The sequence below is a fragment of the Gorilla gorilla genome, chromosome 3 (genome assembly GCF_029281585.2).
Source record: "Gorilla gorilla gorilla isolate KB3781 chromosome 3, NHGRI_mGorGor1-v2.1_pri, whole genome shotgun sequence".
NCBI classification, from domain to species: domain Eukaryota; kingdom Metazoa; phylum Chordata; class Mammalia; order Primates; family Hominidae; genus Gorilla; species Gorilla gorilla.
The window spans coordinates 204,820,053-204,833,233 of record NC_073227.2 but is presented as its reverse complement, the minus strand read 5'-3'; the positions used below and the strand labels follow the sequence as shown (position 1 = coordinate 204,833,233).

The 13,181-nt window shown below is 45.7% G+C and overlaps 1 protein-coding gene across 3 annotated transcripts in view; it reads right to left on the bottom strand.

Annotated features, from left to right (window-relative positions):
• Nucleotides 1-13,181, bottom strand: part of STOX2 (storkhead box 2) — a 225,007-nt gene that overhangs the window by 210,837 nt on the left and 989 nt on the right. The window lies entirely within an intron of this gene.

Below are 13,181 nucleotides of genomic sequence, written 5' to 3'. Positions count from 1 at the left end.
CAATGCCCACATTTCTCACCTTTCTGCTTTTGAATTCTGGATCTAACATAGACTTAACACAATATAAACTGGAAACAAACAAAAACAATTCCAATTTCCAAACCAACTGATGTAGTCTCCTAAGAATAAATGGGTGTCAGTCCCCATGTACCATCTATCACCCCTCCCCGTCCTTTGAAACTTGGTCAGTGACAAAGATTCTCTGCTTGGCCAAACTGTAGTCAGTCTCTTGAACCTTCTCGTAGGCCCATCTGTACACTTCCTTGTAAAATCACTTTAGCAAAAGAACCCTGCACTAAATCGGTTTCACAAGAACCCCAATCCTTGATATCTGATCAGGTTTCTCATCCCCCACCACCCCCGACGTGCTGTCTGATCACCCTGGCCTGTCTTCAGCAAGAATTCTATTAGGTAGGTTTAGCCAGAAATCCCCTCATGCCTTGTCTTAGTCCATGTTGTGCTGCTATAACAGAATACCACAGATTGGCTAATTTATGAACAACAGAAGTATATCTGGCTTATGGTTCTGGAGGCTGGGAAGTCCAAAATCAAGGGGCCGAATTTTGTGAGGGCCCCCTGCTATGCCGTAACATGGGAGAAGCCATTGCATGGGGTGGGGGTGGGGGTGAGGGTGCGGGCAATTCATCCATTTATCCAGAACCCACTCCCAAGATAACAGCATTAATCCATTGATGAGGGCAAAGGACTCATTGCCTAATCACCTCTTACAGTTCCCACCGCTCAACGCTGTTGCACTGGGGATTAGATTCCAAGATATGAACTTTGGGGAACACATTTAAACCACAGCACCCCTGATGTTTCTTAGTAGTAATTTTCCAGCCACTGACTTCCACCCAGCTCTTTCTTTGGCAATGAATTGCCACTTGCCCATGCTGTGTTTGGAGTTGAGCCTAATTTCTCTCCCCCACTGCAAAACCTTGTTGCACTGCTTCCTGTACCTACCATGGTGGTCCTGATAAAGTCTTCCTCACAGTACTTTAAAAGTAACATTAAATAATTTTTTCTTTAACCTAGGGCAGAAGCATCCTCAACAGTCCCTGGTCCAGATACACAATGAAGGAGGTTTCTGGGCCAGAAAGTGAGCATTTTACCAACTCACACCTACACCAGTCCCTCCCTGCAACTGCAAGGTGGCAGCTACACTTACCTCTGTCCCCACTACTCCTCCTTAGGGTCAAGGGTAGAGAATCCGGGTTTATTTATCCATGCAGAGCAGTACTGTAGTTACAAGGTCAAAAGGAAACCACCAAACAAGTTAATTCTTCATAGGTAAAAATGGCAGTGAACATTCGAGAGTTATGCTCTATGAATTCAGTTTACTGTTAGTGATTTACAAAAAGCTGACATTTCACAGTCTTCCATAGAAAAACCTATCTATAATTTTTTGGAGAATAAAAGATGCTCATAATTCAACTTTTAAAAAGTATTTCAGAGGGAAACAGCACTTAAAACATTTTATCAAAAATAGCTAATGCAAAATAAGTGTACTAAAGGAAAAGATACAACAGTAATGTTGAAAGTCTGTATGTTTTTCTGTTTTGGCTTCTAGAAAGTCAAGTACGTAATCAAAACACAAATCTCTGTAATTCTCCAAAAGTGGAGAGTTGACTTAAAAAATAAAAGTCAGGGCCGGGAATGGTAGCTCACACCTGTAATTTCAGCACTTCGGGAGGCCGAGGTGGGCAGATCACGAGGTCAGGAGATCGAGACCATCCTGGCCAACATGGTGAAGCTCCGTCTCTACCAAAAGTAGAAAAATTAGCTGGGTGTGATGGCACGTGCCTGGAATCCCAGCTACTCAGGAGGCTGAGGCAGAAGAATCACTTGAACAAGGGAGTCGGAGGTTGCAGTTAGCCGAGATCGAGCCACTGCACTCCAGCCTGGTGACAGAGCAAGACTCCGTCTCAATAAATAAATAAATATAAATAAAAATCAGATCAGGCCAGGCACAGTGGCTCACGCCTGTAATCCCAGCACTTTGGGAGGCCGAGGCGAGAGGATCTCTTGAGGAAGAGTTGAAGACCAGCCTGGGCAACATAGTGACATGTCATCTCCACTAAAAAAAACTTTATTTTAAAGTTAGCTGGGTGTGGTGGCTCATGCCTGTAGCCCCAGTTACTTGGGAGGCTGAAGCGGAAGGATCTCTTGAGTCTGAGAGCTCAAGGTTGCAGTGAGCCGTGATCACACCACTGTACTCCAGCCTGGGAGACAGAGCAAGACTCCCTCTGTCTCAAAAATAAATAAATAAATAACAGCTCTAATTCGTATCCAAATTCCACAAAATTCAAGCATGTCCTATTGTTTACAATGCGTACAGATGAAAACTTTAGTACAAATTCATCACTACCCCTAGAAAAACAATTCAAAGCAATCAAGAACCCCAGTGTCTTAAACTTTCTTAAAACAGTATGAGATTTTTTTGCCATTTTTTTTAGCTCATCAGCTACCATTAGTGTCAGTGTATTTTATGTGTAGCCCAAGACAATTCTTCTTCCTATGTGGCCCAGGGAAGCCAAAAGATTGGACACCCCTGATCTAACCGAATGAAGAAGTATATAGCATAAAGACTGTCTTCTAGAATGTTCCTTTTTCAATATAAGAGGAAATGCTAAAGATACAGGTAAAAATGAAACAAAGATGCTAGAGTAACCATTATTATCTGGGAACAGACACAGTGTCTAAAGTACTGCTTTTGTTTTTCTACATTACTGCATTTCCTACATTTAAAATGTACTGCTTTCTACATTTTCTACATTACCTCAAGTCTACTAACGATTAAAGACTTTCCTTGGACAAACTTTTTGTTACAAATTAATAACCAGGCTCTGATGAAAGGAAAGTGATCAACCTAGACAAATTATGCTAGTCACAAAGTCCCCCAAAACAAAAAACAAAGGATGCTTCCCGTCTCTGCGGTTCTATATTAACTCCAAAGTCAGCAAGCCTTCCAAGGCTTTCCCAGCCTATCACGACCAACCCAGGACAGAGGGGAAGTGACCGGTCAGGAGAACCTGGAGCCCAGAGGCCCTGCTGGAGGGAGTCAGGCGAGGATTGGAATGAATGGTGGCGCTGTAACAAGGCTACAGGAGAGATGTAACCCTAACCGATGAGATAGAGAACTGGATTTCTTTCCAGAAGCGCCGCAGAGTTCACTAAGCTGCATCCTCCTTTCACTTCCTCAGGAAGAGTCCAGGAGAGTCTGGCTTATTGACCAGAGAACAGAGATTTAAAAACGAAAAACCAAAGTGATTCGTCCAGACTGGACAGTTCTTTTCACCCAGCAGGTGTAATGTGGGGTCCATCTGCTACAGGAACCCGCGCTGATCCCTTAGTCCTCCTCCTGGCCTTGGCGAAATTGGCTGGGAGAGCTCAGCCCGCCCCGCAGGCCTGTTGGGTAGAGAAATCCACAAAGAAAGCGGCCTGATTCCCAGCAAGAGCCTTCCGCTGCAGCCTCACGGACACCAGGCAGCTGCTCCCCTCACACCTCCTCTTCCTCTGTCTTCTCCCTCGCCATTTTTCAGCTCCCAGTCATGCATCTGGGCCGCCTCCCTGCTGACAGCCCACTGCTTCAAGAGCACCCTGGGCCCTCATCTGCCTACCCCACCTCCCCCAGCTCAGCCTCTTCCAGCTCCATCCACCCACCAGGGCTGCCAAACAAGCAGGCAGGATTAAGAAGCTGAGCTGGGAGTGGGGTGGGTGTGGGGTGTGGGGCTGTGAAGGCCGCAGGGATAAAGCGCAAGTGTTCCCTAGAGAAGGTGTCACCCAAAGCCAAATGACAAAGAGGGAAGGCGATGAGACACGGTGGCCAGAGAGGCTGCAAATCCTGGCGGCTCGGGCAGGCTCACTGGCGCCTTAGGCTGACAGGTGGTTTGCAAGGACTGCAGGACTGTCCCAAGAGTGGCAAGCATCCCAAAGGGGTCACACCAGAAGGCCTGGGGACTGCTGTCCATAATAAAATTTGTTTGGGAAATCATATCCACCGTGGTGCCCCTCCAAATATGGAGAAGTTCTCCTCCCTTTTTCAGCATGAAAGTGTCAGAGGCCGGGCGCGGTGGTTCAGGCCTGTAATCCCAGCACTTTGGGAGGCCAAGACGGGCAGATCACGAGGCCAGGAGATCGAGACCATCATGGCTAACACGGTGAAACCCCGTCTCTACTAAAAACACTAAAAATTAGCCGGGCGTGGCGGCGGGCGCCTGTAGTCCCAGCTACTCGGGAGGCTGAGGCAGGAGAATGGCGTGAACCCGGGAGGCGGAGCTTGCAGTGAGCCGAGATCACGCCACTGCACTCCAGCCTGGGCGACAGAGCAAGACTCCGTCTCAAAAAAAAAAAAAAGAAAGAAAGAAAAAGAAAAAAGAAAAAAAGAAAGTGTCAGAAAGCATCTGGCACTCACAAAGGCCCCCTCCAGGCATGGGGGCTTCGAGCTGTGGGGCAGTGGGGGCAGTGCATGCAGGGGAGTCTGGAATCCCTGAAGACCACTTGCCTTACAAGGGCATGTCCTGGGCCCTACCGTCCTGAACACGAACACATAAATGTTTGTTTCCTCAAAATCTGGACGGCGGCGGACCTTATTTAGAAGTAGAAAGGCAGAGGTGTCATCATAACCTTTTGTTGCAATGGTTTGAAAAGAAAAATAGTCCAAATCCTGGAGGGAAAGTGGGGGTCGGGGGAAGAAGGGAGGCACCTGACACAGCGTTGGCAGAGGCTGAGACAGAAGGAAATGCTGTCACACGCAGAGCTCTCAGGAAGCAGGCCACAGCGGGTCACTGCTCTGGGAAGCCAGCCTTCCAGCCAGCACCGCCGCAGTATCCCGGGGTTCACGGTGAAGACAGAAGGCTGCAGTAACCTCAGACGGCAGGAAGATGGGGCGCCCCAGACTGGATTCCACCCTTCAAGACACCAGGAAGCCCTCCGTGAGCTCCAGGGACTCCCGGATTCATGAGAAGGAGGTGATTTTGGACTCACTATGCATCCCCAGCTTCCATGCCAGAGAGCTAGACTAAGGGACATCATGTGCTTCCCAAACGTACGTTATTGGGGAGTGGGGAGGTGACATCCTGCTTACAGAAACAAGTCATTTTACACTGACAGATGTGCTGTCACTTTAGAAAATTATTATAGGGCCTTCACAATAAATTGGGAAAATGGAGTCTTTAATTGTGTTTATTTTCATCTTCAGAGTGAAATCTACAGCACAGAGGTATGCTTCCAAAGTGTTAATGTCATAAGGACAAATTCAGACCTGGATCTGCTCAGCATAGGGTCTCCCACTGTCCCATGCACTTTCTCAACTTACCCACTTAATTCAGGCCCCAAAGACTTGGATGAATCCTTTCTACCTCTTTATCTAAGTCATTTATCCATTTATCAAATTCTCAAAGACACACCGCCAGCTCTGGCCCTTGGCAGTGTCCAGCCTGACTGGTCTGCATCAAGAGAGACTGATGCCAAGCTATCAAGAGCTGTTTAAGCCAGCTCATCCCACGCCAGTGTGATTTTTATTTTTACTTTTTGTATTTATTGAGATAGGGTCTCATTCTGTCACCCAGGCTAGACTGCTGTGGCACAATCTTGGCTCACTGTAGCTTCCATCTCCCAGGCTCAAACGATCCTCCCACCTCCGCCTCTCAAGTAGCTGGGACCACAGGCACACAGCACCATGCTCAGCTAATTTTTTAAAAACTTTTCTGTAGAAATGGGATCTTGCTATCTTGCCCCAGGCTGGTCCAGAACTCCTGGGCTCCAGTGATCCCCTCACTTAGGCCTCCCAAAGTGCTGGGATTATAGGCGTGAGCCACCATGCTTGGCCTACTGTGATTCAAGTGGATTAAAATCTCTTGACAGAAGGCCTTCTTAAAAATCCAGATCTAGCTATTATTATAGTATACTATAAATTAAAAACTTAGATCCAAAGCTTGTACTTTGGCAATACATCTATTTATTCCTCATTGAGATAAACTATAGACCATATCGTTAGTTTCCCCCAAATTAAGAAATGTTGGAAATCATATCATGTCTACAGCTATGCAACAAGGGTTTAAAACTTATTTAACAAATATATAAACTAAGTAGAAGGATACAAGTACAATCTCCAAACTTCAAGTAACTAATGTTAAAGCCCACCTCATACACTGAAAATTTTATTTTTAAGGTGACCAGATCATCACTGTGTGTGATATTTTAGGCAGACTGAAGACATTTAAAATTCCTTGCAGCAAATAGTTTGTATATAACGAACTTTCCCGGGTTTTTACCCCAAAATATATGATCGACCTCGGGAACAGAAAGCATCGAAATACTTTCAACCCGTCGCAAGACACAGACACCATTTCAGTTTAATGAGCCCTTTTAAAAGAACTTGGCAATAACCAGCAAATTTACCTCTTGATGCAATTTATTTTCCAAATTCAAAGTAAACCCACAAGGAAACAAACGTGCTCAAGATCATAATTAATCTATATAAAGTAAAATTTCTAAATCTTTGCAAAGCCAGAGTTCTCACAGCAAGACCTGGAATCTCAGAAGTTCATTCTAAATGCTTTATTACAGTGAAACTGACAGCCTTTGCTGAAAACATCTTTCAGCCAAAGTGAGATAATTCATAAAAATGGTTTTTATGACTAGCTAGAAGTCACTAAAGTTTTAAATGCATCCTTGTTCACTGTTTAGACTTAATCCTGTGATTTTAATGTAAGAGATAAGCTTCTTTAGGAGCCAGGCCTGCTTCTGAAACTTCTCTAAATTTTCTGCCGACCCCAACCCAGTGCACATTTCTGGAGACTCATGCCTTCTCTCTGCAGAACACCATCCCACACGGCCCCACAGGACCTGGCCTGGGCCTGCCTCTGACCTCAGCTGCAGTCACACCTTCTTCTCCTTTCCTGGCTCAACAAGCCCAGCCCCATGGGCCACCCTCTCTGTTTCTCCAGCATAGCAAGCTGATTTCCACCTGCTCCTCTGTCATTGCTGGTTGGTGGGTACCTGCCTCATTGGTCAAGTGTCACCCCAAATGAGGTACTGTCGAGTAGTCATCCAAAACACTGCTTCTAGCATCCCAGGGCCTGGGTCCACATCCCGGCTCTATCACTTATTAACTAGGCATCCCTGGAGAACATTTATCTTTCTGTTCCTTAAGGTCCTTATTTGTATATGGATAAAATAATGACACCTAAATGGTATAGGTGTCTTAAAGATTAGATTAGATCATAAAAATAAAGCATTTAGAAAATAGTTGGTGATCAATAAATGTAAATGTTAGCTATTCTGTCATTTCTCCCCAGCGCTCTCTATTCTATCAAGTGCTTAATTTTTACAGCATTTAAAAATATTAGAAATCTTTATTTCTTTAATTTTTTTCTTTCTTTTTTTTTTTTTTTTTTTGAGACAGAGTCTCACTGTCACCCAGGCTGGAGTGCAGTGTCGTGATCTCGGCTCGGCTCACTACAACTTCTGCCTCCCAGGTTCAAGCGATTCTCCTGCCTCAGCCTCCCAAGTAGTTAGGATTACAGGTGTCTGCCACCACACCTGGCTAATTTTTGTGTTTTTAGTAGAGACAGGGTTTCACCATGTTGGCCAGGCTGGTCTCAAAGTCCTGACCTCAGGTGGCCCACCTGCCTCAGCCTCCCAAAGTGCTGGGATTACAGGTGTGAGCCACCACGCCCAGACCATTTCTTTAATTTTTCAAATGTCTGTTGTGCCACTAGAATGGAGCCTCCAAAAGTACAGGGACTGTATCTGACTTGTTCTCCACTTCAGTGCCTAGAACACATCCCAGGAACTGGTGAATGCTCCAGTCACTGAATGAATCAATATCTACAATTTAAAAGGCTTTAAAACAATTGTTAAGCAATTCAAGCTATTCGTCTAGGAATATTATTCAATTTTAAGTTGACTTAAGTAAGTTATTGAACTGTAACTTCTTTTGAGTATACAAATGTCTGTGGAGTGTACATTTTTTTTAATAATTCTAGGCCGGGCTTGAGTGCTAACATCTGTAATCTCAGCACTTTAGGAGGCTAAGATGGGAGGACTGCTTGAGGCCAGGAGTTCAAAACCAGTGATTTGGTTTGGAGCTGTGTCCCCACCCAAATCTCATCTTACAGCTCCCATAATTCCCACGTTATGGGAGGGACCCTGTGGGAGATGACTGAATTATGGGGACGGATCTTTCCTGTGCTGTTCTCATGATAGTGAATGGGTTTCACGAGATCTGATGGTTTTAAAAAAGGGAGTTTGCTTGCACAAGCTCTCTTTGCCTGCTGCCATCCATGTAATATGTGACTTGCTCCACCTTGCCTTCCACCATGATTGTGAGGCTTCCCCAGCCATGTGAAACTGTGAGTTCTCCATTAAACTTCTTTCCTTTGTAAATTGCCCAGTCTCAGGTATGTTTTTATCAGCAGCATAAAAATGGACTGATACGGGCCAAGTGCGGTGGCTCACGCCTGTAACCCCAGCACTTTGGAAGGCCAAGGCAGGCGGATCAAGAGGTCAGGAGATCGAGACCATCATGGCTAATATGGGGAGACCCCGTCTCTACTAAAAATACAAAAAATCAGCCAGGTGTGTTGGCAGGCGCCTGTAGTCCCAACTACTTGTAGTCCCAGCTACTCGGGAGGCTGAGGCAGGAGAATGGCGTGAATCCGGGAGGCGGAGCTTGCAGTGAGCCGAGATCGCACCACTGCACTCCAGCCTGGGCGACAGAGTGAGACTCCGTCTCAAAAAAAAAAGAAAAAAATAGACTACTACAACCAGCCTTGGCAACATAGGGAGACCCTGTCTCTACAAAAAAAAAAAAAGTTAAAAATTAGCCAGGCATAGTGGTGTGTGCCTATAGCCCACCTACTAGGGAGGCTGAGGCAGGAGGACCACTTGAGCTCAGGAGTTGGAGGCTGCAGTGAGCCATGATAGTGCCACTGCACTCCAGCCTGGGCAACAGAATGAAACCTTGTCTCAAAAACAAAAAAGAAATCTGTCTTAAAAATCTACTATTTGGGGAAATCACTTCAAGAAAGCAACTCTTTTTGAGAAAACCAATAAAAATTTTGGAAAAGAATAAAATCTTGATGCCCATGTGTTCTAAACAATTTTATAATGCAAAATACAAGTTCTGATATAAAGTCTAAAAAAGTGTATTTGGTCTGAACTATTTAAACGTGAGGATCAAATGGGAAAGTGTAAAGTGCCACTTTCCCATTTGGGGACAGAGATGCACCTGTGCTCCCTGAGGTCTGGAGGGGGAGCACGCACATGGCTCCACACAAAGGCTAAGGGCTTGTGGCCGAGGCTAGAAGGCCCTCCAGCCTCAACCAGACTAATGGTGTCTTTCTTCGGGTACTAACCGTGGCCTGTGCAAGTGTACCGAAGGAGAGCAAACACTCTAAAGAAGCACTTGGCATTTCTCCCTCTGTTTCAATAGGCCTAGCTAGTGCTCCTATTTCTTTCTAATCCCCTCCCAGTCCCACCCTTCACCCTCACTGGCATGGAATTCTCATCGTAACACAGATCAAATCACTTCATTCCCACCCCTGCTTAGAAGCCCCCAGTGGCTTCTAGATCTTCACATCTGGCCCTCTCCCACCTTTCCATTGTCTTATCACCCCAGCCAGTTTCCAAACACATCAGGAACTCTCCAACCCCAAGCCTTCACTCAAGCTCCGGGCACCTCCTTCCCCAGCAGGGAAAGTTCTCCTGCTCTGCAGGAACTCCCACCCCACCCCCATCTCCATCTGCACAAGGTCAAGTTCAAGCCTCATACCTGGGAAACCTCCCCTACCAGCTCACAAGACAGAAGTAACTGCTTCTCGTTCACTCAAAACAGAGTCCTCAAAGCATTTAGCACACTCTCAATTTCTTATGTCAGAATACCCCAAAAGATGGCATGTCCCATCAGTCTTCCTATTTGCAGGAGTGACACAGAGGCTGGCGCTAGAAAGCACTCAATAAACATGTATGGGCTTTAATTTACTGTGATTTACTCAAAATACACAGCACAATTTTAAAACATTACCAGCATCCTGTATACCCTTTGAAGGGTTCTGAAAATCAAAAGTCCAAACTTTTTTTCTATATGCCCACAGTAGGTTATTTCTAAGAATGGACTTGCAAATTCTAGAAGGTTATTTCTAAGTAGTGGACTGGAAGATGCCAAGTCAAAACCACTTTTCCTTTGAGTGGCTTAACACCCTGCTTCTTGTTGAATCCAGTAATTATCTCCTTGTTGTCCAACCCTCACCTGAAGTTTTACAGTTGGTTAGAACCATATACTTTTGGAATTACAGACACCAAAATGCTTATGATTTCAACACAGGTGTTTCAAGTTACAGCATAAAATATTAACTCCTGGCAAATCCTGCTGTGAAAGTGTAGGTTTGCCTCAACTGTACCACAGCACAGCCAGAAAAAAGCACCGGGGGGGCTTGCCTGTCTCGCCTCGCCTGTGAGCCTCTCTGCTCTGGGTTGTGTGAAATCATGCACCCAGGCGAACCCAAGTCAAGAGACAGGGCAAAACCGTTCCTCTCCTTTCTTCACTGGCAGGATCTAATGGAACACTTTTATTACCACTCTCTATGGTGGTATCTAAGAGATCATCTGAAACACAACCAATTTTTATAAATAATCTGTATCCCCCACAAGAATGATAAGACTTAAACAAGCTTTTGGCTACCAGTTATTTCAGAGGACTATTGGTAACTGATGAGCTTAATTCAAGTTCAACCAGTGGGAATGTAATGCGCCTCCTGTAAAGCTCATCTATGTGTCTGGCTCTATGGCCGTTTCATATGCATGAAATAATGAGCTAAAATCCCAAAACAATGTAAAAGGACCTGACGATATATGTACTACAGATGGGTGTCAATTGAAAGGGATGCTGCAAGAAATGTATTACTAATAATAAAGTATCAAAGATAGCATTTGGTTTCTGGTTTTGTACATTTAGCAGTAGATCGATTCTAGGCTATTCCTATGATAACATCACTCTTTTCAGAGTAGAGTTTCAGCCAGGATCCCCCATATCACTGCCCCGGCCCCCCCGCCAGCATTTGAACTTGTCATCACGTGTATTGTGACTCAGAATAAAAGGTTGTGAGCCAATCCTCATCAGCTTCCAGACTGGAATTGCAAAGCCCAATAAAAGATCTGGCAACAAAAAAAATGAGGAAGCCTGCAGCAGATATTGAGAATTTTTATAGTAGATAAAAATCTTTCAAACAATTCAGCATTTTACCGTCATTACTGAAGCAAAATTGGAATTCCAGTGGAGATTTTTAGCCCACCAGGCAGTTCAAAAGAAAGTTAGCACTTGGATCCCAGCAGGTATCACCCCTGCTCTTTTATCTGATGCTTGGGCTTTAAGAGGGAGTCACTCTGCTTCCTCTGAGGGTGCAGAGGTAAGGCGAAGAGCTCAGTACTACAGAGGCTGGCAGGCCCCATCAGCTGCCAGTCAGCAGAGACAGCTCAGGCCAGGCCACCTACCCAGGTCAGGGCAACAGTCAACCAATTAGAGCAATTTGGAACCTTTAAAAATTGCCAAAATATTTCTCTTTGGTTAATATGACAGATCACCAATTCCTATGAACTTATAAATTCTGCTGAAATAAAAAAAATACATGAGCATACTGAAATATTTACAAATGAAATTAAGTTGATATAATGTCTGGGATTTCCAAAAAGTACTGGTAGGGGGTAGATGGGGGTATAAATGCAGTAAGACCGGCCATGCCATTGATACTTTTTGGAGCGGAACGATGAGTACCACGGTGGGGGTTCAATATAATATTTTTGAGTTATACTACTTTTGTATATATTTGAAATTCTGCAAAATAAAACATTAAAAAGTGTGAAATCGAATTTCAAAGAAAATTATTAAAAGCCTGTAGAGCAATCTATACGGTGCACATAAATGACTACGTATATCCTTACGTCCTAATGTGTCACAGTCCTACAGTGCAAAAGCAAGTTAAGTCTCAGAGGCGTTCACCTTGGCCCTTTACGGAGGCCGCTTAATTTCAGAGACTGAGGTTTTTGCTAAAGTCAAAAGAATTGAGAAAATTAAGGCACCTTTTGAAACTCAGCGCAGGTTACAAAATACACAAGGTGCAAGCTTTACTAGCTTTTTGTCTACTCAAGTCAAAGAAAGCTTTGTAAAGATCTCTTCTATGCCAAAATAGACAAAACACAACAAAATTAAAATGCTATAAATTTGTCACACGCATAGATGGAGTCACATCAGCAGGTAACAGCTAATCCTTCAGAGGAAGGCGGCATAGCAACAGCGGGTAACGAAAAAAGGCGGCTCTACAGTTTTTTAGCGTTTGAACTTTTGACCTCCCAAAATGTCAAGAAAGAATTTCTAAACCGCGGGACTAGAAAGAATGCTTTCTTCCTTGAAATTGCTTCCTAAAGCTTTACTATTTACTATGTACGCTTTTAGCCACCGGACCCAAAGTACAAAACTCAAAAGTATATTCTACAGGCGATGCAAACTGGATTAAGGAGGGGAAATGAAGTAGTGCAATAAAAACCAGCAAGTCAAAGCAGCACTGGAAACGCGGCGGCGACCTTCACCTCTGGGCGACTCTGCCCCTCTTTACGTTTAGCTCTCTTTTGTTGAGGATCAGATTTTTTTTCCTCCGGCCTCTTTGTGTCTCTTCCTTCCCTCAGACACACAAAACGACTTGAGATATGTGCTGCAGGTGAGACATTTAAGACGAACTCTGCAGCCTTGCCTCGTTGAGAAATGCGTGCGCGCAACACTCAGCCCCAACCCGAGCTTCCCGGCGCGTCCCCCGCAGTCGCCGCCCAGGGAAGGGCGTCCCGGGCGCACCTGAGCCGCCGCTCCAGCTGGGAGCCCCGCGCGACCCGAGCCCCGGAGTCCTCCCCGCCCACCTCCGCCCGGCCCGCGCACTCCAGCCGCGGAGCAGTGCCGGGAGGGGGACACTCACGCGCCCCGAGCGCCGCGCCCTCCGAGCCGCCCTCCGAGCCGCCCGCCGAGCCGCGGCGCCCACCTGGCCGGCCCCAGGCACCGCCCGCCACCGGGGAGGCTCCCGCGGGCAGGCGGGGGCGGCGCACCGGGAATGGGACGGCTCCCTCCTTTCGGTGCCAGGAAGTTCCCCAATCCCACGCTCGCAGAGGGCCCCCGGCTCCTCCCCCGGCAGGGA